Source organism: Eptatretus burgeri, chromosome 2 (genome assembly GCF_056783735.1).
Source record: "Eptatretus burgeri isolate ZD-2024b chromosome 2, Ebu_testis_v1, whole genome shotgun sequence".
In the NCBI taxonomy this organism is placed as follows: Eukaryota; Metazoa; Chordata; class Myxini; order Myxiniformes; family Myxinidae; genus Eptatretus; species Eptatretus burgeri.
This window is the reverse complement of record NC_140962.1, coordinates 125519426-125543876: the sequence shown is the minus strand read 5'-3', so window position 1 is coordinate 125543876 and position 24451 is coordinate 125519426. Positions and strand designations below refer to the sequence as shown.

The 24451-nt window shown below is 42.1% G+C and overlaps 1 long non-coding RNA gene across 1 annotated transcript in view; it reads right to left on the bottom strand.

Annotated features, from left to right (window-relative positions):
• Nucleotides 1–23575, bottom strand: part of LOC147033005 (uncharacterized) — a 40505-nt gene extending 16930 nt beyond the window's left edge. Inside the window, exon 1 of the long non-coding RNA XR_015055428.1 lies at nt 23110–23575. This is a non-coding gene — a long non-coding RNA (uncharacterized LOC147033005). The remainder of the gene's footprint in view (nt 1–23109) is intronic.
• Nucleotides 23576–24451: the final 876 nt, after the last annotated feature.

Here is a 24451-nt window from a genome sequence, read left to right as displayed (position 1 = left end):
CTCTCTCTCTCTCTCTCTCTCTCTCTCTCTCTCTCTCTCTCTCTCTCTCTCTCTCTCTCACCCCTCTCTCTCTCTCTCTCTCTCTCTCTCTCTCTCTCTCTCTCTCTCTCTCTCTCTCTCTCTCTCACCCCTCTCTCTCTCTCTCTCTCTCTCTCTCTCTCACCCCTCTCTCTCTCTCTCTCTCTCTCTCTCTCTCTCTCTCTCTCTCTCTCTCTCTCTCTCTCTCTCTCTCTCTCTCTCTCTCTCTCTCTCTCTCTCTCTCTCTCTCTCTCTCTCTCTCTCTCTCTCTCTCTCTCTCTCTCTCTCTCTCTCTCTCTCTCTCTCTCTCTCTCTCTCTCTCTCTCTCTCTCTCTCTCTCTCTCTCTCTCTCTCTCTCTCTCTCTCTCTCTCTCTCTCTCTCTCTCTCTCTCTCTCTCTCTCTCTCTCTCTCTCTCTCTCTCTCTCTCTCTCTCTCTCTCTCTCTCTCTCTCTCTCTCTCTCTCTCTCTCTCTCTCTCTCTCTCTCTCTATCTCTCACCACTCTCTTTCTCTCTCATCTCTCTCTCCCCCCTCTCTCTCTCTCTCTCACCCCTCTCTCTCTCTCTCTCTCTCTCTCTCTCACCCCTCTCTCTCTCTCACCCCTCTCTCTCTCTCTCACCTAAAAGCAAAGGTTATTCTACACTCATGAGAAGTTTCCTTTCAAAGATGGCTGGTTCATACACTAATTTGAATAATTACATGAAATTACAGTGACTCTTTATACAACACACATTTCAATAATTTTCAAGTGCACACAAGAGGCATGATACAGATCGAGCCTTAACACAGCACCAACATAAAACACACACTTTTCAGATTTCTAAATACAACCCCAACAATGGCCACAGATCCTTTTACAGCTCCAAAGGGCAATGGGGAGTGGCTGTAAAAACTACATTGTCAGTGAATAAAGACAAAAACCTGATTCTATGGTGGAGATGATGCTTCTTGGTATTTCCTGTGGCTGCCCCTGAATGTTGTCCTCCAAATAGATGTAGCATCACAGGCATAATAATATAGTGATAAGCATAAGGTGGGGAAAAGGGGAAACGTGATCTCTTGGCGAGTGGCATGGTAAATCAGAATCTACACGTTAATGCACCCTTGCCACCATTTGTTTTATTTTGCTCACGTTGGTGCTTTCTCAAAATAGAGAATACGTAGCTTATTACATAAAAAATGGTGAATTCCACTCCTTCCCACACATGCTTCACTATCATGGAATTTTAAAATATTAGAGATATTAATTCAAAGGGCTGGCAGGATGGCCAAGAGGTATGCGAGCCTCTAAGCTGCCTCGCCTGGGTTTGAATCCTGGCCCAGCAATAAACTCTCATCAAGGAGTTTCACAGGCAGAGTGATTAATCAGTGTGTGCGCCGTTCCACAGATGGACGTTAAACTGGTTGTCCTATCTGCTGGTATTAGTTGGTGGATGTGAAAGAACCCAGAGTGTCCTTCATGAAGAGTGGGTGAGCATTTTTGGTCCCATGGCCAAATTCCAAATCCCAACCGGAACTACTTAGTCAAGCTTCAGGCCTGGCCAGACATTTCGAGAAAGACTTGGGCCAACCCTTCCACCGGTCAACCCCACAAAAATATGGTAATAATTGTGGCTGTTAAGAAGGATTTATGAATAAAAGGGTTAAATCAAAGAAACCACACATATCTTTATGAAAAGGTTGATATTAACATATTAAATCAAGTGGAAGTTTTGTGCAAATGCTGTGCTTCTGTCTTGGTTGTTATTTGGAACAAATATTGCTCAACCCACATTGTGCTCAGTTGTACCTCTCTCTCTCTCTTTCTTTCTCTCTCTCTCTCTCCCATCCCTCCCCCTCTCTCTCTCCCATCCCTCCCCTCTCTCTCTCTCTCCCACCATCCCCTCTCTCTCTCCCACCCCTCCCTCTCTCTCTCTCTCCCACCCCTCCCCTCTCTCTCCCACCCCTTCATTTTCTCTCTCTCTCTCTCTCTCTCTCTCTCTCTCTCTCTCTCTCTCTCTCTCTCTCTCTCTCTCTCTCTCTCTCTCTCTCTCTCTCTCTCTCTCTCTCTCTCTCTCTCTCTCTCTCTCTCCCACCCATCTCTCTCCCACCCATCTCTCTCTCTCCCACTCTCTCTCTCCCCCTCTCTCTCTCTCCCACCCCTCCCCCTCTCTCTCTCCCACCCCTCCCCCTCTCTCTCTCTCCCACCCCTCCCCTCTCTCTCTCTCCCACCCCTCCCCCTCTCTCTCTCCCACCCCTCCCCCTCTCTCTGTCTCCCACCCCTCCCCCTCTCTGTCTCTCCCACCCCTCCCTCTCTCTCCGACCCTCTCTCTCTCTCTCTCTCCCACCCTGTCTCTCTCTCCCAACCCCCTCTCTCTCTCCCTCTCCCACCCCTCCCTCTCTCTCTCCCACCCTTCCCTCTCTCTCTCTCCCACCCCTCCCCTTTCTCTCTCCCACCCCTCATTCTCTCTCTCTCTCTCTCTCTCTCTCTCTCTCTCTCTCTCTCTCTCTCTCTCTCTCTCTCTCTCTCTCCCACCCCACCCCCTCCCTCTCTCTCCCCTAAAAGCAAAGGTTATTCTACACTCATGAGAAGTTTCCTTTCAAAGATGGCTGGTTCATACACTAATTTGAATAATTACATGAAATTACAGTGACTCTTTATACAACACACATTTCAATAATTTTCAAGTGCACACAAGAGGCATGATACAGATCGAGCCTGAACACAGCACCAACATAAAACACACACTTTTCAGATTTCTAAATACAACCCCAACAATGGCCACAGATCCTTTAACAGCTCCAAAGGGCAATGGGGAGTGGCTGTAAAAACTACATTGTCAGTGAATAAAGACAAAAACCTGATTCTATGGTGGAGATGATGCTTCTTGGTATTTCCTGTGGCTGCCCCTGAATGTTGTCCTCCAAATAGATGTAGCATCACAGGCATAATAATATAGTGATAAGCATAAGGTGGGGAAAAGGGGAAACGTGATCTCTTGGCGAGTGGCATGGTAAATCAGAATCTACACGTTAATGCACCCTTGCCACCATTTGTTTTATTTTGCCCACGTTGGTGCTTTCTCAAAATAGAGAATACGTAGCTTATTACATAAAAAATGGTGAATTCCACTCCTTCCCACACATGCTTCACTATCATGGAATTTTAAAATATTAGGGATATGAAGAACAAAGGGCTGGCAGGATGGCCAAGAGGTATGCGAGCCTCTGAGCTGTCTCGCCTGGGTTTGAATCCTGGCCCAGCAATAAACTCTCATCAAGGAGTTTCACAGGCAGAGTGATTAATCAGTGTGTGCGCCGTTCCACAGATGGACGTTAAACTGGTTGTCCTATCTGCTGGTATTAGTTGGTGGATGTGAAAGAACCCAGAGTGTCCTTCATGAAGAGTGGGTGAGCATTTTTGGTCCCATGGCCAAATTCCAAATCCCAACCCCAACTACTTCGTCAAGCTTCAGGCCTGGCCAGCCATTTCGTGAAAGACTTGGGCCAAACCTTCCACCGGTCAACCCCACAAAAATATGGTAATAATTGTGGCTGTGAAGAAGGATTTATGAATAAAAGGGTTAAATCAAAGAAACCACACATATCTTTATGAAAAGGTTGATATTAACATATTAAATCAAGTGGAAGTTTTGTGCAAATGCTGTGCTTCTGTCTTGGTTGTTATTTGGAACAAATATTGCTCAACCCACATTGTGCTCAGTTGTACCTCTCTCTCTCTCTTTCTTTCTCTCTCTCTCTCCCATCCCTCCCCCTCTCTCTCTCCCATCCCTCCCCCTCTCTCTCTCTCTCCCACCCCTCCCCTCTCTCTCCCACCCCTCCCCTCTCCCTCTCGCCCACCCCACCCCATCTCTCTCTCCCCTACCCCATCTCTCTCTCTCTCTCTCTCTCTCTCTCTCTCTCTCTCTCTCTCTCTCTCTCTCTCTCTCTCTCTCTCTCTCCCTCCCTCTCTCTCTCTCCCACCCATCTCTCTCCCACCCATCTCCCTCTCTCCCACTCTCTCTCTCCCCCTCTCTCTCTCCCACCCCTCCCCCTCTCTCTCTCCCACCCCTCCCCCTCTCTCTCTCTCCCACCCCTCCCCTCTCTCTCTCTCTCCCACCCCTCCCCCTCTCTCTCTCCCACCCCTCCCCCTCTCTCTCTCCCACCCCTCCCCTCTCTCTCTCTCTCCCACCCCTCCCCCTCTCTGTCTCTCCCACCCCTCCCTCTCTCTCCCACCCTCTCTCTCCCACCCTCTCTCTCTCTCTCTCTCTCTCCCACCCTGTCTCTCTCCCCCAACCCCCTCTCTCTCTCCCTCTCCCACCCTCCCTCTCTCTCTCCCACCCCTCCCTCTCTCTCTCCCACCCCTCCTTTCTCTCTCCCACCCCTCATTCTCTCTCTCTCTCTCTCTCTCTCTCTCTCTCTCTCTCTCTCTCTCTCTCTCTCTCTCTCTCTCTCTCTCTCTCTCCCACCCCACCCCTCCCTCTCTCTCCCCTAAAAGCAAAGGTTATTCTACACTCATGAGAAGTTTCCTTTCAAAGATGGCTGGTTCATACACTAATTTGAATAATTACATGAAATTACAGTGACTCTTTATACAACACACATTTCAATAATTTTCAAGTGCACACAAGAGGCATGATACAGATCGAGCCTGAACACAGCACCAACATAAAACACACACTTTTCAGATTTCTAAATACAACCCCAACAATGGCCACAGATCCTTTTACAGCTCCAAAGGGCAATGGGGAGTGGCTGTAAAAACTACATTGTCAGTGAATAAAGACAAAAACCTGATTCTATGGTGGAGATGATGCTTCTTGGTATTTCCTGTGGCTGCCCCTGAATGTTGTCCTCCAAATAGATGTAGCATCACAGGCATAATAATACAGTGATAAGCATAAGGTGGGGAAAAGGGGAAACGTGATCTCTTGGCGAGTGGCATGGTAAATCAGAATCTACACGTTAATGCACCCTTGCCACCATTTGTTTTATTTTGCCCACGTTGGTGCTTTCTCAAAATAGAGAATACGTAGCTTATTACATAAAAAATGGTGAATTCCACTCCTTCCCACACATGCTTCACTATCATGGAATTTTAAAATATTAGAGATATGAAGAACAAAGGGCTGGCAGGATGGCCAAGAGGTATGCGAGCCTCTGAGCTGTCTCGCCTGGGTTTGAATCCTGGCCCAGCAGTAAACTCTCATCATGGAGTTTCACAGGCAGAGTGATTAATCAGTGTGTGCGCCGTTCCACAGATGGACGTTAAACTGGTTGTCCTATCTGCTGGTATTAGTTGGTGGATGTGAAAGAACCCAGAGTGTCCTTCATGAAGAGTGGGTGAGCATTTTTGGTCCCATGGCCAAATTCCAAATCCCAACCCTAACTACTTCGTCAAGCTTCAGGCCTGGCCAGCCATTTCGTGAAAGACTTGGGCCAAACCTTCCACCGGTCAACCCCACAAAAATATGGTAATAATTGTGGCTGTTAAGAAGGAGATATTAATAAAAGGGTTAAATCAAAGAAACCACACATATCTTTCTGAAAAGGTTGATATCAACATATTAAATCAAGTGGAAGTTTTGGTGAAAATGCTGTGCTTCTCTCTTGGTTGTTATTTGGAACAAATATTGCTCAACCCACATTGTGCTCAGTTGTAATGCAATACCTGCTTGCAAAATAATGCTTATTCTAAAACAAAATAAAAGGTGGCCATATCACATTAAACGTGCATTCCACACATGATGAAATAAAGGATCTCTGATTCGGATGTACCATACTCTGTGACAGCTTCGATGCTGCTGAAGCAGCTTATTCACAATGATTATACTGGGTGGCTTGCCATTGCCTTCCCAGCAGTAGTTGTAGCAGATGAAATTTGTAATTTGTTCAGGGTGGCGGCAATAGCTTGCCTACTCTTAGCCTTTGACACCAAGGGATCTTTAACGTCCACCAAAAAATGATGGCAGACGAGATGCCTGGGATAACCTCCATCCGAGGGATGGCACACACTTTGAAATAAAGGGCCAAGATTGAAACAAAGGATACATGTCCATTTTAGCTCACCTGGAACGTAGTTCCGGGAAGCTTATGGGATGGCGTGTTGTCAATTCGTCCACAAATACTTGCGGCGACTTCTCTGAAACTACACGTACGGTTTTGATGAAACTTTACCACAACATTCATCACCGCGTAAGTACCAAAGTTGGTCGATGGCATTAAAACAATCGTGCACGAAGGGGGTCTGAGGATTGCCCCCAAAATAGGTATTTGCTTCCTTCTCAGAAACTACACATGCAATTCTGATTAAACTTGACCACAATTTTTATCACCCATGATGTACCAAAGTTTGTTCACAGCATTAAGAAAAAAAAAAATCCATAGGTAATTACTTTCTTCTCCATTACATATTTTTTGGTCATCTATGTCTTGCAGTGGTTTCCTGGCTATCTTATCCAACCACGATCAGATGAGCACCTAAGAGCATTGCCCCAGTGTTTACACTGACTGCAATACAAAATCTCTACAGGTAACACTAAACTAAACTTTTTCTATATCTATCTACTTTCCTTCTTGTTATTTTTTTTTTAAGGGCTATGTCAAGGGAGGATGAGTTTGAAGACCAGAGAAGCATTCAATGAGTTCTAAGAATGGGGTGAGAAATGCAAGGAATCGGAATATACATATATATAAATAAAAATAAAGATACTGGAAGGATGGACGGGGTGGATTCAGAATTTTTTTTAGGGGGTTGGGGTTCACTTAAGCTTAAGATGTTCTCATATTGTGAAATATACCACCAAGACTTAATTCAAGTCAATGTAATCATCAAGGTAAAAAACAGTTAATTTATCCAGAGCTCGCAGTGTCCGACCATAAATTTACTTTCCCCACAGGAAAATTTGGGAATATCGAGCTACTTGAAGAAAAGGCCTCAGGTCTGTTTCTAAAGAACTGATTCTAAAGTTTCACAACTGATTCTAAAGAATTTCACAACTGATTCTAAACCAACTGATTCTAAAGAAAAGCTAAACATTTTGGAATCTTTGCGAAGGATCTTTACAACAACAATGTACATACACAAAATGTTTTCAAAACAAATTAATGAAAGTATCGAATGGACAAGCACAAAATCTGGCGAAATGATCCCGAGCATCAAACCTAAACTCACGATTGCGGATCATCAGATCATTAAATATAATAATGAACGATGTAGCCACTGAAACTTTGAATTACCTAGTGAAATAGTTCAGGATTGTACTGTGCTTTGCTGTAGGACACGATCCTGAAAATGTTGCCTTTCTCTTCAGAGCCATAACGAAACACTGAGTTGCAGGGATTGACACAGAACCAGCGGTGAAAAGTATCGTGGCTCGGATTAATTGCCGAGTGAAAGCAAAAGACGTGTGATTGCCGAATGTCCAATGATATATTGTACGACGTTCATGTGACATAATTGTAAGGGTAGGGGGGGTTCATGTGCATCCGGTAAATTTCCTCCCCCCCCCCCCCCCCCGATCTGCCATTGAAGGAGGTACGTGCTGCTTCCCTTCTTTGCAACTTTACAAAAGGAGGTACAACTTCCCATATTCGGGTACAACTCGGGTCCAACAAACTTCCAAAAAGTCTTATAAAATTCTCTAGGTAAGCCATCCATCCCAGCGGCTTTCCATCTTTTAAGCCTCTCATGGCTGCTTCAAGTTCCTCGGCCAAGATTGAGGAGTCAAGCACTCGTCGCTGGTCCTCTTCAATCTTGGGAAATCCAGCAATCAGTTCCTGCATTATGCCATTATCCACGCTGCGAGGGGAGTAAAGGTTGGAGTAGAAATATTTTAAGATACCCCTTAATCCTTGCTGAGAGGTTGTTAAGGTCCCATTCAAAGTGAGTAGGCAATGGATTTGTTTAGTTGCAACTTTTTGGTTGAGTTCTCCAAGTTGAAGAATTCTTAGTTTGACATATCCAAAGTCAGGTTACTCATCCGCATTCACACCAGGGTACCCATTGCCCTTTTCATAACCATTCCAGTTAGCAATGTTCTCTTTGCCCATAGCAACTGATCCTGTGTGTCCTTTCCAGCATCATTATTATTTTGCTTGAGGGAAACAATTTCAGACTTTAACATATCAATTGAGTAAGTTTGCATCTTGGTGGTATATAGACAATATTGCTGAGAGAAAGATTTTATTTGGAATTTTGTAAGGTCCCACCACAACTAGAGGTTTATGTGCTCAGGCTTGGAAGAGCAGATTTTTTTCCCATACAGCCTTGCTACAATCTCTAAATACTTTATCTCTTCAGAGGTGAGTGTTAAGAGTCCAATATGCACTATCACCTGATGACAAGGGTAATTTAAGGGACAACATGACGAAGCTATGATCTGTGAAACCAGTTTGTAGAATTTGGGATGTTGGCGTAACGTTTAATATTGGCTTATTAACATATACTAGCCAAAACCCCATCACAGACGGATTCCGTTCCTTGAGCCCAATATGACAACCAGTGGCGGCTCTTGTAAGAGCCGGATCCCAGTCGATGTACTTCATGGCCTTACCTAAAGAGGCCTACAAAACGTCCTTGTACATGACATTTTTGGTGTACACTACTCCTTTTTAATTTTTGGACTCTGGTTTTCACTGTCGGTCTCACAAATGATGACCACACAAATATGACACTGAATTTTTTTGGACTCAAAATAGTTACATAGGTTATAGGACATAGGACACATAGATAGGTACCAAATATGAAGTGTATGAAGTCTCCAATGTGAGACCTTAACCCGGGTAGGGACTTCGATGATGCGGCTGTGACCTTAACCCGGGTAGGGACTTCGTTGACGGGGCTGTGACGTTTCATCATAGAGTAAAGTATTCATCTGCTAAGGATTTTTTGGACGAAAAGTGTTTATTCTGCTTCAGAGTTGAAAGTTGACTATTTCCACTATGTGCGATGGATGAATGGATGAATGCTCTTACAGGTACGAAGTTTCTTTCAGTCCAGGTCACAGTACCGAGAAAAACGTGACGGGACCACTAGGAGGATCACAAAATTGGTCCTTCAGTATTAATCTATCTGTAATTCCAGCAATCTCTGTCTGTCTGTCTGTCTGTCTGTCTGCAACCGCTGTTTCTCGACAACCATTGGTCCGATGTAATTGAAACTTGCCAGGTATATTGTTGGGGACCTGAGTATGTGCCTTTTCAAGGTTTATATTAATCAGACAAGTGCTTCCCAAGTTATGGTCATTTATTTACCAAACCAATGACAGGACATGGTGCTATGACGTCACGATTGACGTCACAATTGTTCTTTTTTTCGTCTTTTTTTTTTGCACGTACGGGCCCACACTAGTATATATAATTCTATCAAGTCTTGCCCTTGATATAAAGCCATCCTGACATCAGCACCATGTATAGCCATGCATGCCTGGTGTTGGCTTAATGGTTAGGGTGGTGGGCTTGGGATCCTAGGATCCTGAGTTCAAATTCCACCCTTCAAATTCAACCCTTCAATTCAAAAGTTGAATTAATGCCAGGTGGGGTTGACTCTGCCCATCATCCTTCCGAGGTCGGCAAAATGAGTGCCAGCTTGCTGTGTTGGAGTGGCGACCCGTCCAAGATTGTGCCCAATAGCCAAGGAGACTGCTTAGGCAGCACCAATGCTCTGCACAAAGTATGGTCCCAATGGATGAATGGATGGATAGCCATGTAAACATGGGTGTTGTAGTCACCACACATCCTTAAAACAATATTTATTAATGATATTCTCCAACCCCTTAGTGGAGACTGCGTGAAGTTCATGACCATTCCAATCAACTTCTGGGGTGAATTGTGCAATTAAAATCTCCAGTAAAACAAACAAATGAAGATGAGTCTTGCTCTTTCATGAAATATTGTAGTAAAGGAAAGAAAATTTTCTTTTCTTGAGGATCACTCGGAGTATAAACATTTACCACCACTATTTTTGGGGCATGACACAGAAACTCGACCGATATGGTGTCCTTTACATATTTCTTTGAACAAAACCTGCTGCAGAGAAAGCTTGTGGTTTAAACAAATAGCCACACCGGCCTTAGGTGTAGGAAACCTGCTTAAGAACCACTGCCCTCTAAAAAGTTTTCCCCACACAGCTGTTAAGGTGTTTATGACATGGGTCTCCTGCAATAGGATAATGTCAGCTTCTATTTTCTCTGAGGTTTAAATTGTTTGAATTCTCCGTAATGGGGCTCAGCCCCTATTAATGTTCAGAGTTGCAATCTGCAGCTCTGTCATTGGAGAAACTAGGCATTTAAATAAAAAAACCTTCTACCTGCAGTTCTTTATTTGCTTTTGTCACAGCTTACCTGAGACGCTGAAGTTGAGGCTCAGAGAGTTCTGCAGTCATTCCCTTGTCTCATCTTCTTTGCAATCACAATGAAAGCCTTGATATCAGGAAAATAGTCTTTAATTTGGACAATGCATTGTCTAAAGGTTTTGCTTAGGAAAAGAACATCTTCCTTCGATAGTGTACTAGTTTGTTTATCTTTCCCATGGATTGCACCAGAAGTTTCACTTGAGTAGGACGACACCCTACCAGAAACTACACCTGTGCCATTGTTGTCATCTAATCGCAATCAAGTTACTGATTCCTCTTCTATACCAGCACCAGTACATTCTTCCTGTTGGCATTCCACAGAAAGTTCTGCCCTGTCATTGCTATCCATTTTTATTTCGTTATCCTTTTTATCGTTGTGTGTCCTATACTGACTATTGTCCTCAAGAGGAGGTCTTTTTTCCTCATGTATGTGAGCATTGTGAGGAGTTTTATCTCCTTCAACATGAGCAAATGGTGGAGCCTCATTCCCAACCAGCACCTCACCACTTTGCTCATCTTGTGAAGGCTTAACAAGATTATTCTCTATCTGTACTACTGAAACTTTGCCACCTTTATTCCCACCTTCAGTGCTTAGGCAAGAGCGTTTCAAAACCCTCCTTGAAACAGCATCCATGACCTGTTTCTCATCACTAAAAACTCCTTCCGGAGCATGCAGCCCCCCTCCCGTTTTGACTTGGTCACTACCAGTACCATCTTTGGACATACCTGAGCGTCTTGGTGTGAAAACTTTTTCTATATGTGACTCACTTATAGAGTCCACCAGAACAGTCGCGGGTGGGAGGGGCGATCCCGCTGCCACAGTCACAGGTGGACCAGGTCCACCTGTAGCAGCAGCAGCAGCAGCAATATGTTCTCTTACCATCAGGACAATGGTACTTGGTCTGACCATATGCACCACAGTCGTAGCAGGTTAAAGTCTTAGTCATTGCTAAAATCCTGTTATCATGTTCTGCCACTTTGAAACTCAATAACAGAGCCGCCTGAACGATTCGACACGTTTTAATTTATTGTTCTTCGTGTGTAAGGGAACCCTGATAATTCTAGACACTGCAGTACCATAATCACCTAACTTTTGCTGTATTACTTCATTTGATAAGAAAGGCGGCACATTACTCAGTATTATTTTCATGGTGGGAGTGTCCATTGATGACACTGGAACAAACGTTTCGTCATCTCCCAAAGATAAACTGTTTTGCAAAACCATGTCAACAAAACATGTTTGTGAAACAAAAAACACAATCTTGAAGCTCATTTTAGAGGTGGCACGAATATTTTCTATGCCCATTTGTTCTCCAATCTTGAGGAGAATATCATCCATTAAAAAGCCTTCGGGAGGGACGAAGCACAGCACGTGCTGATGTGATAACCCCTCGTCGGCAAAATGGCTGTTAGTACTGTGACGATTTTCACTTACACACGCCATGTTTCAAACAAACAAGTAAATAAGCAGTCATAGACTGGTACTTACGAAATTGTCAACTTGACCTCTGACCTTGTCTAATAAAAGCTGTCTCTAGAGAAGGTAGTGACGCAAACCAGAAGTTTCTACGATGATTCTGTACCAAACCATCAAAAATCGAATGTTTGACCTCACTGTGACCTTGACCTTTGACCGATTTTGACCAAAATCTACTCAGCGCTCGCCATCACCCTCCTGAATCACGTGGTGTAATTTGACCTTGGTAGCTTCTTCCGTTCTCGAGTTATAACTTTTTTGTGGATGCTTGACCTCACTGTGACCTTGACCTTTGACCGATTTTGACCAAAATCTACTCAGCGCTAGCCATCACCCTCCTGAATCACGTGGTGTAATTTGACCTTGGTAGCTTCTTCCGTTCTCGAGTTATAACTTTTTTGTGGATGCTTGACCTCACTGTGACCTTGACCTTTGACCGATTTTGACCAAAATCTAATCAGCACGAGCCATCACCCTCCTGAATCAGGTGGTGCAATGTGACATTGGTAACTTCTTCCTTTCTCGAGTTATCGTGCCTACAAACAAACACACACACACAAACAAACACACAAACAGATGACGGAAGTCATCAATATACTTACGAAATCTTTAGATTTCGTAAGTGAAACACGCTGAAGTGTGTGCTGGTATGACACTCCTGCACTAGCATGGGATACAGCATCAATAATCTTCTTACTCTGTGTGGCATGATAGCAATACAGGGACATGCCCAATGTCAGAGGAGTTTCAGTGCCACTGTGAAACACAGAGGAATCCGATTTGGGTTTGTATGTAACCTGTCTGTTTGATCTGTACCCTTGCATCATCTGCTGTGATATGTTACTGCATGAATGTCTGATACTTTCAGACCGTACATTTGACTGGGCCGTGCTCTGTCCTTGAATTATCCAACCCAACAATATACTTAACTCTTCAGGAACAATAGTTTCACCAACCAAGGAACCTTTAAATTTCAAGCTATTATTCTGTTCTATCGTTCTTCGTATGATTTTTGCAGTAGTAAACATTGCTTGTACATCTTGTCTATCAGTTTTGTTTGCAGCATTATCTACAGCAGCCTCATGGGTCTTACTTGAGTGAATTGGTGATGGTTTAGTGCGGTCACATGGGCGTGTGAATTCCACATCATCGATATTCTTTTCAATAATTTCCTTCAGTGCAGCACGAGTGGTAGTTCTGTGTAAACCATACATCATCATCATATTGTCATAATCTTGTTGTACTTTATCAATGCCTATATATTCACCAGAGCTGAGTTTATCTGCAAGGCAACTGTAAAACTCAATTTCTGCAGCCAAGAAATTTACAGAATCATCTGAATCCTTTTGGTCTTTTTCTACAACTGGTTGCTTGACCGGGTTGTATTTTTTCCACTGATTTGCCAGGCAGGTATTATGATACATCAAATCTCTAGAAAGTGGGTCCTTTGAATTTATCAGTTCACTGTAGTTCACCTTCCACTCATCATTGTTGCATTTTTGCACAATCACTGCCATTTTTTCACCAACATTTTGACTTTGACATCTGTGAAGAATATCTGTATTTTTACCCTGACAAAAGAAGCACTCAGCTTTATTGAACTTCCTTATTTGGGAACGTGTGCATCGTACTGGTGCAGAAGAAGATTGTGGAGAGCTACAAGATCTAGGGCGACCTCTCTTTCGCTTTAGCTGGGTAGAGTCCTGTGCAGCGAGGGCTGTTTCATACCGCCTGCTAGATCTTACAATGTCTGTGACGTTAGTAGTTTCTGCATAGCATGGAGCATGCCACTTCGCATGTTGGTCCTTTCGCTGTTCTGCAGTTATATCACCCAGACGGTTATGAATTCCAAGGAATTCCAGTTCACCTAAATCAGCCCTACGACGGACAGAATACAGAAATTTTTCATACGATGAATATTTTGGGTGTTGTCTCAACAAATCACTGCTATGTTTTTGACATTTAATACACAGTTTATAGTTTGTATTTGTGCATGGTCTTTTTGTGGGTGGCTCTCCCATCTTTCTTCAAGTTGTTGCAGCTATATTCTGTAAAAAGCAGAAACAAATATTTAATAAATATTAAACATGTGATAATAGGTATTTATGGGAAAATAGTAAAATTAGGTCATGATAACAGCTATGAAATATCAAAAAAGAACATAATAAAAATTTCATTATTTTGGCTGCAGCTATAAGCTAAAAAATGGCATTATTGACAATTTCCTTGTCAAGTTTTATATTTAGACCTTTATAAAGTATCACAAATGATTGCTAGCTCTCTAAAACATACATTTACACTAATATCATGTAAATACCTCTATCAGAGGTAAAGATAGGGCCGGAAATGTGTTTTTACCTAAGTGAATTTCAAGATGGCCGCCAATAATCCAAGATTGCGGCCAAAAAAATTCCAACCAGAATTTTTGATAAATTTATGGTCCATAGTCACTAAAAAAATTAGGTTGGCAAAAATTAACCCAAAATTTTCACGATATTACACAACAGCATATACTATTACAACATTAGGCCAGGACCCAGATAAGCTACAGGTCCAGTGGTCCTATTTTTTAAATTCTCTTCAACCATTTCATTGGAATGCTTGCTTGAGTATTATTATTGTCTGTCTGTCACCCCTCTCCACTAGCCCTCCCTCAATATTCCCGCCAGCTAAGCAACGGGTCATATTTACTAGTATTCAATAAAATTGAGTTATGATGTTGTGATGTCATGGGTTCACATAATTTGCATTTATTTTCGAAACAACAATTTTTGTATCGAGTGTGTTTGGAATAAAGGAATAATGACAAGAGTGAGGATTAGGTTAGCTACCAGTATTAAAAAAAGAGATTGAACTCTGCAGTGTTTTATTCTGGCTTTTAACGGATTTGGTCAAATATTCCACACCATCTTTAATTTTCTAAACGCCAATAAAGAGATGGGTTTTCTGATATTTGGTAAGTGAAAGCCAGATTGAGCTTTGACGTGAAAAACGAGAACGGAACTCGGTACAGTTCATTCCTCCACCAGGCTGAAGAGTTTAAAGTTTGTATCCCACCGATGTTTTTTTCTTTTTTTTTTTCTCCGATCTGAATCAGAAAATTTTAAAGTGATTCTTCACTATTGAGTGAGGGTCAAAAACGATATATAGCATGATATCTCAAAAAGTTGTGGCTAGATTTGGACAAAATTTGGTGGATCATTTGGGTAGGTGACAACAAGCCGATTAGATTTTGGTCTAAGATGGGCGACAATCCCTAAGATCTTGTCGAACCGATAGACCCCGAGACACTCTTAGAACCAACTCTTAGTACCTGTCAGTGGGATCCAAAACGTAAACTGTTCAGTCTGGTGGAGGGATGCACTGTACCCAGTTCAGTTCCAGTTTAAGATAGAAGAATGTGTCCTGAGGGCTTGCCACACAATAACACTCACCACCCAAACATTCATCAGGTCTTATTGCAATGCATTGTATGCCTTATTCAGCAAATAGTTTACTCACAAAATCCACCCAAAGAGTGGGTAACTTGCTCATCTATAAACGAAAAATATGGTCAGTGAAGCCCTGAAGCCGTGAGTGAAGCCTCTGTCGACCCATGTGACTATATGTCTTTTAATTACATCCTGTTTTGAAACTCATTTGCATCGTGACTCCATCTATTATGTAGTATTGTATTATACCTTTAAACTTTTCGACCCTTTCAACTGCTGAGAGCCCTTCGACATTTCAGACCTTTATATGCTATTAGACATTTACATCCTTTAGAACTCTCCATACCTTTAGACCTTTTGAGACACCATTGACCCCCTAAGACAATTTTGACCTCGTTAGACCCTAAAGACTCCAAGATGCTTAACACTCCTCAGAACCTTTAGACCACTAAAACCCTTTCGAGCCCCTTGAACTCAGAGACACTTAAAACCCATAACACTCTGCAGACCCTATCGACCCCATTAGAATGATTAGACCCCCTAAGACTTGTTAGACCCTTAAGACCCCTAAAACTATTTAGAACCCAAAGACCCTTAAGACCCCTAAGATCTTGTAGAACCTATAGACCCCATAGACACTCCTCGACCTCTTAGAACCATAAGGCCCTATAACACCCTTTATAACCCTATTAAACCTGAAGACCACAGAGACCCTTACATCCACTAAATCCCCCAAGACCCTATAGATCCCATTATAAACTTAATACCCTATATAGATCCGATTATAACCATAAGACCAAATAGACCCTTCAGAAATGCAAGACCCCCTAACACCCTCAATATCCCATTAAACCCTGTTGGCCTTAGAGTTCATTCGACCCTTTAGAACCCTTAGACCCCTAACTCCCTTTAAATACCTCAACCTTTCACACTTTATTCCGTTTTGACCCCTTTTTCGACCCCTAGAAACAGCAGACCCCACAGACCCTTTACAAATTGACACCACTTAAGTTCCGTTACTCCCTTTAGACCCCTTCGACCTTAATGCACTTTCAACCCCTTAGACATGTCAGACAGCTTTATACCCCTTTAGACTGCCTGGAAACTGGACCATTTTGAGCTTTAAACCACTTAGAACTTTTTAGACCCTTTAGACCCTAACTACTATTGGAACGTACTCTTTAGACATTTAAAACCTTTAGATAATCTATACCTTTTTAAATGCACACTGCACAAAACTACGACAGTGTTCTTGCAAAACACAGACTTCACTTTTATCAGCAAGTAGTGCACAAAGGCTATCCCACCAAGTGGGTGGGTACTCTGCCAGTATTCAATAAGACGAAGTGTTGATGTTTTGACATTATATGTTCACGTCATTTCTGTTTGTTTTCCAAACAACGACGTTTGTATCAAGAGTTTTGGGAATGGAGGAATAATCAAGAAGTTAAGGATGAGGTCAGTTGCCGATATGAAAAAAGCTCAAACTATGCAGTGTTTTATTCTGGCTTTTATCAGATTTAGATTTTATCAGATTCCACACCATCTTTAATTTTCCAAAAGCCAGTAAGAGGTGGGTAAGCTGATATTTAAATAAATCTGATATTGCGCAAGTGAAAAGCTGCATGTCAGGTCGAGCCAGACTGAGCCTTGACTCAAGAAACTAGAATGGCACTTGGTTGTGCGCATACCTCCAAGCTGAACAGTTTACGCTTTGTATCTCACTGACAGGCATCCAGACGTTAAACAAAATCTAATCCGTTTGTTCTTCTCACCGAACCAACTCATCCACTAAGTTTTGTCATAATCCATCCTCAACATTTTTAATATCGTGCTATTATATATATTTTTGGCCCTATCACTCAATGGGAAAGAATCACTTAAAAATTCTCGGAGCCAGATCTTAACCAAAATCGAACCATTTTGTCCAGATCACATGCCAAACCTGTCCACCAAATTTCATCCAAATCTGTCCATAACTTTTTGAGATATCCTGCTCGCAGACAAACAAATTGACAGACAGGGCTGAAAACATCCTCTGTCCACCTTCGGTGCCAGAGGTAATGAGATAGTGGAACATTACCACAGCCACTTTTACAGCCATTTTTCCCTGCTGAGCAGCGGTTAGCTTTCCTTGAGGCAATGTTTTATGGCCGGATGCCCTTCCCGACGCCAACCCTGGTCGCCTCTTACAACACACAGGGATATGGTACACCTATTCTAACCGGGACATACACCGGGACCAGGACACTGGTACTCATTTCGCCGACCTCGCAAGGATGACAGGCTGAGTCAACCCCCTGGCGTTAATTCAGCAGCCAATGGGACTCGAACTCAACACCTTAGGATCCCAAGCCAGCCACCCTAACCACTAAGCCAACACCAGGCTCCGTAGTGGCACATTACCAAACAGCAATAAATTGCTGACAACCGTGAGATGTGCATGGATTTATGGCACATTTCAGGAGCAACCAGTCAGCACACTACTAGCTTATGACAACTAAGCCAACATTTTAAGTGTTGGCTTTCATTACTTTTTCCATTGCAGTCAACACTCGTTCTATCAAAGGAACAATCAATGATGATCATGGACCTTGATGGGTAACAATTAACAAAACTAGAGTTCATAGAACAGGTGTAGATACAGTTACACAACGTCAGTACAATTTTAGAACATTTATTCACATACAAGACACATTTATTATGTGTGCATAGGAGCTTCTGAACAGACAAACGCATTCCAGAAATCTCAAAAACAAGTGGAGAATCTTCGTCTTTATATAGTTTCCAGTAAGACACAGTTTTTATAATTTTATGACACTGACGCCAGTTCACCCAGTCTTGACAATTTCCAGGTGAACCTCATCTTCAGTCTTCTTTGACAGCTCCTGCTTAAATGGTTGGAACACGTATTCAAATCCAGACATATTAATCGCACAGAATGCTAGAATGACGTCAAACGCCAACTCGAATGGCCATTAAAATAAATTTCCATCCTATGTAGGTTAAAAAGTCAGTCTGCTTCTCCCAAAACTGGGAAGATATATTATCTTGAAGCGACTTGAGCTTAGTGGATACATCTAGACATTTTCTTTAATCCACATTCCAAATTGTTTGTGTCTTTTATAAAAATTCTCAAGATAATTTTACATGACAGGCAATTATTCTTTATATTCAACTAATACTGGCAAAGTTCAACCTGTTTACACATTTAATATACAGGTGATCTTTCCATACAGAGGAGAAATATAATTATGTTAATTGCAAATGGATACATACTTAAAATATCATATCATATTTGAGTACATTTAATTTCAGGATTAACATATTTTATTTTAATATCTAGTTTTAATCATCATCAATTTATGTATTTTATCACCCCCAAACCCATCATGATAAAATGTATCTACACAGGTTACCAAAGTTTTGAGAAAAAAAAAGGACATGGGCAGGGTTTGTGAGTCGCAAATTTGATTGGTCGAGGTGCTGTAAAATGTGGTAATATTTTATCAAAGTACTGCTCAACTAAAGGTTTTTGAGAGTGCTAATAAGGCAATTTGTGTTCCACAAGTATGTTATTCAATTGAAATAAAAGAAAGATTTTAAATATTCTAAAAATAAAAAATTTGGAAGTTTAATACCGTTGACATGGTGTCTTTTACACAACTTTATTTTACACATTACATTAGTTATTAGTGCCTGTTTGTGTCTTTTATGATGTTGCTAAAAACAGTAAGTTTTCTGTTTGGAATGATTTTCAATTTTGTTTGACTGCCAGACAGGCAAACAGACGAAAAAAAAATTAGGGCAGGGATTTGGAATTTGGTCAGGGTGTCAACAATAACTCACCTACCCTTCATGAAGAGCACCATGGCATATCTGACATCCACCAACTAGGGATGACCAATTTAATATCGATCCGAGGGATGGCACACACATTGATGAATCGCCCTGCCTGTGAAAAGTCCGTTGACAGTTTATGGCTGGGTCAAGATTCAAAGCCAGAATAGTTGGGTTAGAGGTGAGTGTGCATACCTCTTGGCTATCCTGCCAGCCCACACCTTTTCATTAAAATACGAACTATATTAAGTTGGATATACGTAATGATCAAGTTTGTCAAGAACCAAACTTAGAATTGGCAAAGATATCAACTGTTGCTATAATATGAAAGTACTTGACTCGAGTAATTAGTATCTGCATGCAGGGTAATACTGAGGTTCACATTCTCTCTGTATTATTGTGAGTTCAACACCATTTGGTCACCGTTTTTGTTCTTTCCTTACATTTTGTTCTCAGCAAGTGGAATAAGCAGCTTAATTGCTGTGCTAGCCTCGGTCTAACCCTGTCCTCTGTCTGCTTAGAATTGGTATCCTCGGTCCAACTCTGCTACATTCTCGAAACAGTATTGTAGCTTCCTTTGTTCTACCTTTCTCCGTGTCGAACCTTACTCTCAGCCTCTCCTTCCTGGAGTCTAATGCCCACACCCTCCGCCTTTTCCCTCCCACATTGTTAAACCAAGCAGAGATCAAAGGGCATCTCTGGTTCATCTGCAATGTCCCACAATTTCATTGACAAAGGATAGGTGGTAATCCGTTCTGGCAGTCATTGGTCACCAGTCATGTTACACCTGGATGTTGAGTCTGAGTACTGTTTTAAAAAGGGTTACATTATGTAGGTTATTTGGTATTATGTTGTGACCTTACATAATTTTATTTTGCCGTTATCTCTCATCTTTGCCACTGGTATTTTTTCACTCCCTTATTTGCTCAACACAGTATATTCAAATTATGTGCAATCCATTGTATTTGTCATTCAACAGTACTTTAAAAAAACATTAATAACAATAGACATATGATAAACTAAAGCCACGAGTGGGGTTCTGGTAAAGCATAACTTTATAGTTGTTAGCTAGGGTTAGTTCAAAGCTGTTGGGCCAAGCCATGTCATCATTCATTCATCATGAGTTATTGTGTGAATTAAACCCGTTTTGAAATCAATTTCCTCGTGGTTAACCAAAGCAGTACAAGTACAGTTGGAAGCAAGCATGGCACTCGGGTAGAGCGCACACCTCTGCCAGGCTGAACATTTTACGTTTTGGATCCCACTGATAGGCCGGATCTGCATCCGCATCTGATCCAAAATCGAATCGGCTTGCTCGTCACCTACCCAACTCATCAGAACTTTTTGAGATACCATCCCACATATTGTTTTTGGCCCCATCACTCAATAGTGAAGAGTCAATTCATTCATTTAAAAATTACAGCATTATTAAAGATCCAGATCTTTAACAAAACTTAATCAGTTCGTCCTTGACACACCACCAACCTGTCCACCAAGTTTTGTCCGAATCCAGCCACAACTTTTTGAGATTTTGTGCTACATATCATTTTTGGCCCTATCACTGATTGGTGACGAATCATTTTAAAAAACATTAAAGGATCCAGATCCAGATCTTCACCAAAATGGAATAAATTTAGCATTGGCACACACCCAACCAGTCCACCAAGTTTCGTCAGTATCCGTCCATAAGTTTTTGAGATATCCTGCTCACAGATGGACAGACAGACAGACAAATGGGTGAAAACAAACACAATATGTTATATATACAATTAAGGCCTACTTTTCAAACAAGTATTGGTCATTACACTGGTGCCTCAGACTGTTATTACAACTCTGCTTTCAAGTTCACGTTAATTGTCATATTTCTTCTTCTTTATTGATGACCACAATATTATTCCCACTTTCTTGTGGAGTTGGCTGGGGGAAGATCTTGGCCCAAATTTTTCATGAATCGGCTGGCCAGGCCTGATGTACGGCTAACCAGTGAGGACAGGAATTTGTATTTTGTTCATGGTGCAGGCGATAGCTCGTCTACTCTTTGCAAAGGACCCCGTGGAATCAACTCCAACTCATGCTGACAAGATGGAATGCCCAGTTTAATGTCCATCTGAGAGGTGGCATGCACATTGATGCCTCACCCTGCATGTGAGACACTGAGATGAGTTTATAGGTGGGCTGAGATACAAATCCAAGCTCGACAGCTTAATAGAGACGGATGTGCATACCTCTAGGCCATCTTAGGAGCCCTCTTTAATTATCATGTTTTAAAATAACTTTTTAATGCAAATCAGTTTCAATTACTGAGATTTCTATCTGTACCTGTTGACCAAACATAATCGAATGTTCAGAGAAGTACAGACACTTGCACTAGAATTGGCCCTCATTAATTCACTTGAGAACCAAGTCTTCCATCTTGGTACTCAAGCCGCACAGTTGCAGCACGTGTGACATTGTGTCGAGGTAAAAATATCGTTTTACTTCCGAAAGTAATATATATTCCATTTCCAAAGCCATTGGATTAGAATCAAATGCTTCTGAATTAAAGTTGCTCTGACACCATCCCTTTAAAAGTATATTTTCTCGTCTCGGGAAGCATTCAAGCGATGTATGAGGCAATCACAATGAAAAGCTCAATTCAGCAAATACTACTGCAGGGGACCATTAATAATGGCTGATCATCCGACCTGTGATAAAATTCCCACTGCATTTACTCGACATCATCTGTCTTGTTTTCTTTATGTATGGACCATATATATATATATATATATATATATATATATATATATATATATATATATATATATATATATATAATCATCCTAACCACTCACTGACTCACGATTGATATTAACGTTCGGTACCTTCCGGGTGATGTAGAAAGCTTAAATTCCACATGCCGATGGATATCGAAGCCAATACACTGGGGAATGTACATACACACATATATCATAGAACTATCGGAAAGTGTCCATAAAAGAAAATATCCAAAACCAAATGCAACCTTGTTGTGCTCACTGCAGGTGAGTGACCTCAGACAATGGGGACAATGGGAGATCATGCTGCAACTGCTGCTATTTATTATGTACCTATGTATGAAGCATGGTTCGTTATTGCTTACAATATGTTCGCATACCCCATGAGTATATATATATATATATATATATATATATATATATATATATATATATATATATATATATATATATATATATATATATATATATATATATATATATATTGTTACGGGCCGGGCGTCAACCGCCAACCGACTGCTCTGAACGGAGCCGCAAGTCGAGTCGGCCCGACCGATCGCCCGGAATATAGATCGCCGCCCGGATAACTCCGAGCGACAGGTCCTTGTACAAGAACCGAAATACGCCAATCGGCAGATCACATGGGGTAGGGTCGATTGCCAATCTTCAATTTACCTAAATACCCACGTGATCCAACTACCGGGGTATTCCACCCTCAACGGAACTCCTACAGAACAAACCGCCGAGGCGAGCTTGTCCGTGTGCGATTCCAAGTGGCGTAATCGCTGAGAACCGTCGGTCCAAATGTCCCCCTATTACGGCAAACCAACGGCTTTCTAACTCCCAACACACTAAATGTTCAGTCAATGAGGGAATGGACGCAACAAGCAGGTTTACATTCACACAAGGACATTTATTATAATGAAACACGTATGCAATTAAATAAGGCAAAACAAGTATGCAATTATACAAGCAACAAAAGCACGACAAAAGAACAACAACCGTCTACTTATTATGTACAGTCATTTACACTTAACAGCAGTTCCTACTTATTAGACGGGCCCACGGACACACGTATGCGCGCGCACACACACACACACACACACACACACACACACACACACACACACACACACACACACACACACACACACACACACACACACACACACACACACACAAAATGGAGGCTGAGCCCTTTAATCACTAGCACCAGCTCGGAGGACAGGTGAGCTGAAACTCAGAGCTTGACTCGAACCTTTCCATCTCGTGTGGTCTTCAACTTGTCCGGACCCGGGCTCCAGCGAGAGCGAGCTGGATCCAATCGCCGCGATCCTTCCCGAGCTCCCGTGAATCCTCCCGCGCTTCTCAACATGTGCCGGTTAGACGAGGCGCCGATCCTTCCTGTCGATCGTCGCTTCCCCGAGGATCCAACTCCAAGAAGAGGCCGATGCGTCACACCAAGCCGGGAAACAAAATGGAGAACGAAAAGCTCCACGAACCAAGAAGAAGAGGAAGAAGCCTCCACTCGCAGCTCGAGCTGAACAACTGGCTCAAGTTCCTACCAAAACAAAGCAGCAGCCGAAGCTCACTGAGCCAGCCGAAGCAAAAAGCTTCCGAAAGCCTCAAGCCAAGCAGGACCCAACGGCTGAACGACTGCTCTCTCTGAAGCAAAAAGCTTACTCCTCCCACAGGACTCAGCACACGAACTCTTTTTGAACAAAGAAAAGATGTCCTCTTTATCTTTTGCACCCCCTCCCCTGCACCCGGTGTGACTAATGCCCTCGTGATCCACCCCCACCCCCCCCCCCGCTAAACCACAGGTGGGAGGGAGTTGTTGACGTCACTGCAGGGTTCTTCTTCCTCTTCACAGAAGAGGGGGAGGGACATCTCCATTGTTCGCTCCCTAACTATTAAATCGATCCTCAGCGCATCTCATCGATTGCAAAACATTAAAACAATGAAAGGTGAGCTATCTCGGGAACATGCACTTATCGACATAGCTGACTGAGGGAACCTGTATGTTGTGTGCAATTGAATTCCAAATTCGTAATATATATATATATATATATATATATATATATATATATATATATATATATATATATATATATATATATATATATATATATATATATATATATATATATATATATATATATACATACATACATACATATTTACATTCATGTACAGTATGTGGACTCTTAAATCCTGTTTAGGCTCTTGGCAGGGAATTCATTTTGGGTTTTGTCAGTTGTCACACAATCAGGTAAATCAAGTGAACCAGCGAAATCAGATATGCTCTCAACGCACCTTAAGCTACAGATTAGCCAACCAACCAAACTTGCCGGTCCGGATGACCGCATGACTTTCTCGCTCCAATGGGTGGGTTAAAGTTATCCTTTATGGCGGATAACTCAAACCACTTTATTCTTACCGATATGTTTTTATTTTCTAACGCTACACAAAATTGCTGTAACAGTTTTAGTTAGACTCAATTTGAATAGAAACAAGAATGCAGCACCAGGCTGTCCAAAGACAAGCATACTCCCAAAAATCCCAAGTGAGCTCTAAAAGCGCTCCAAATGGACAACACC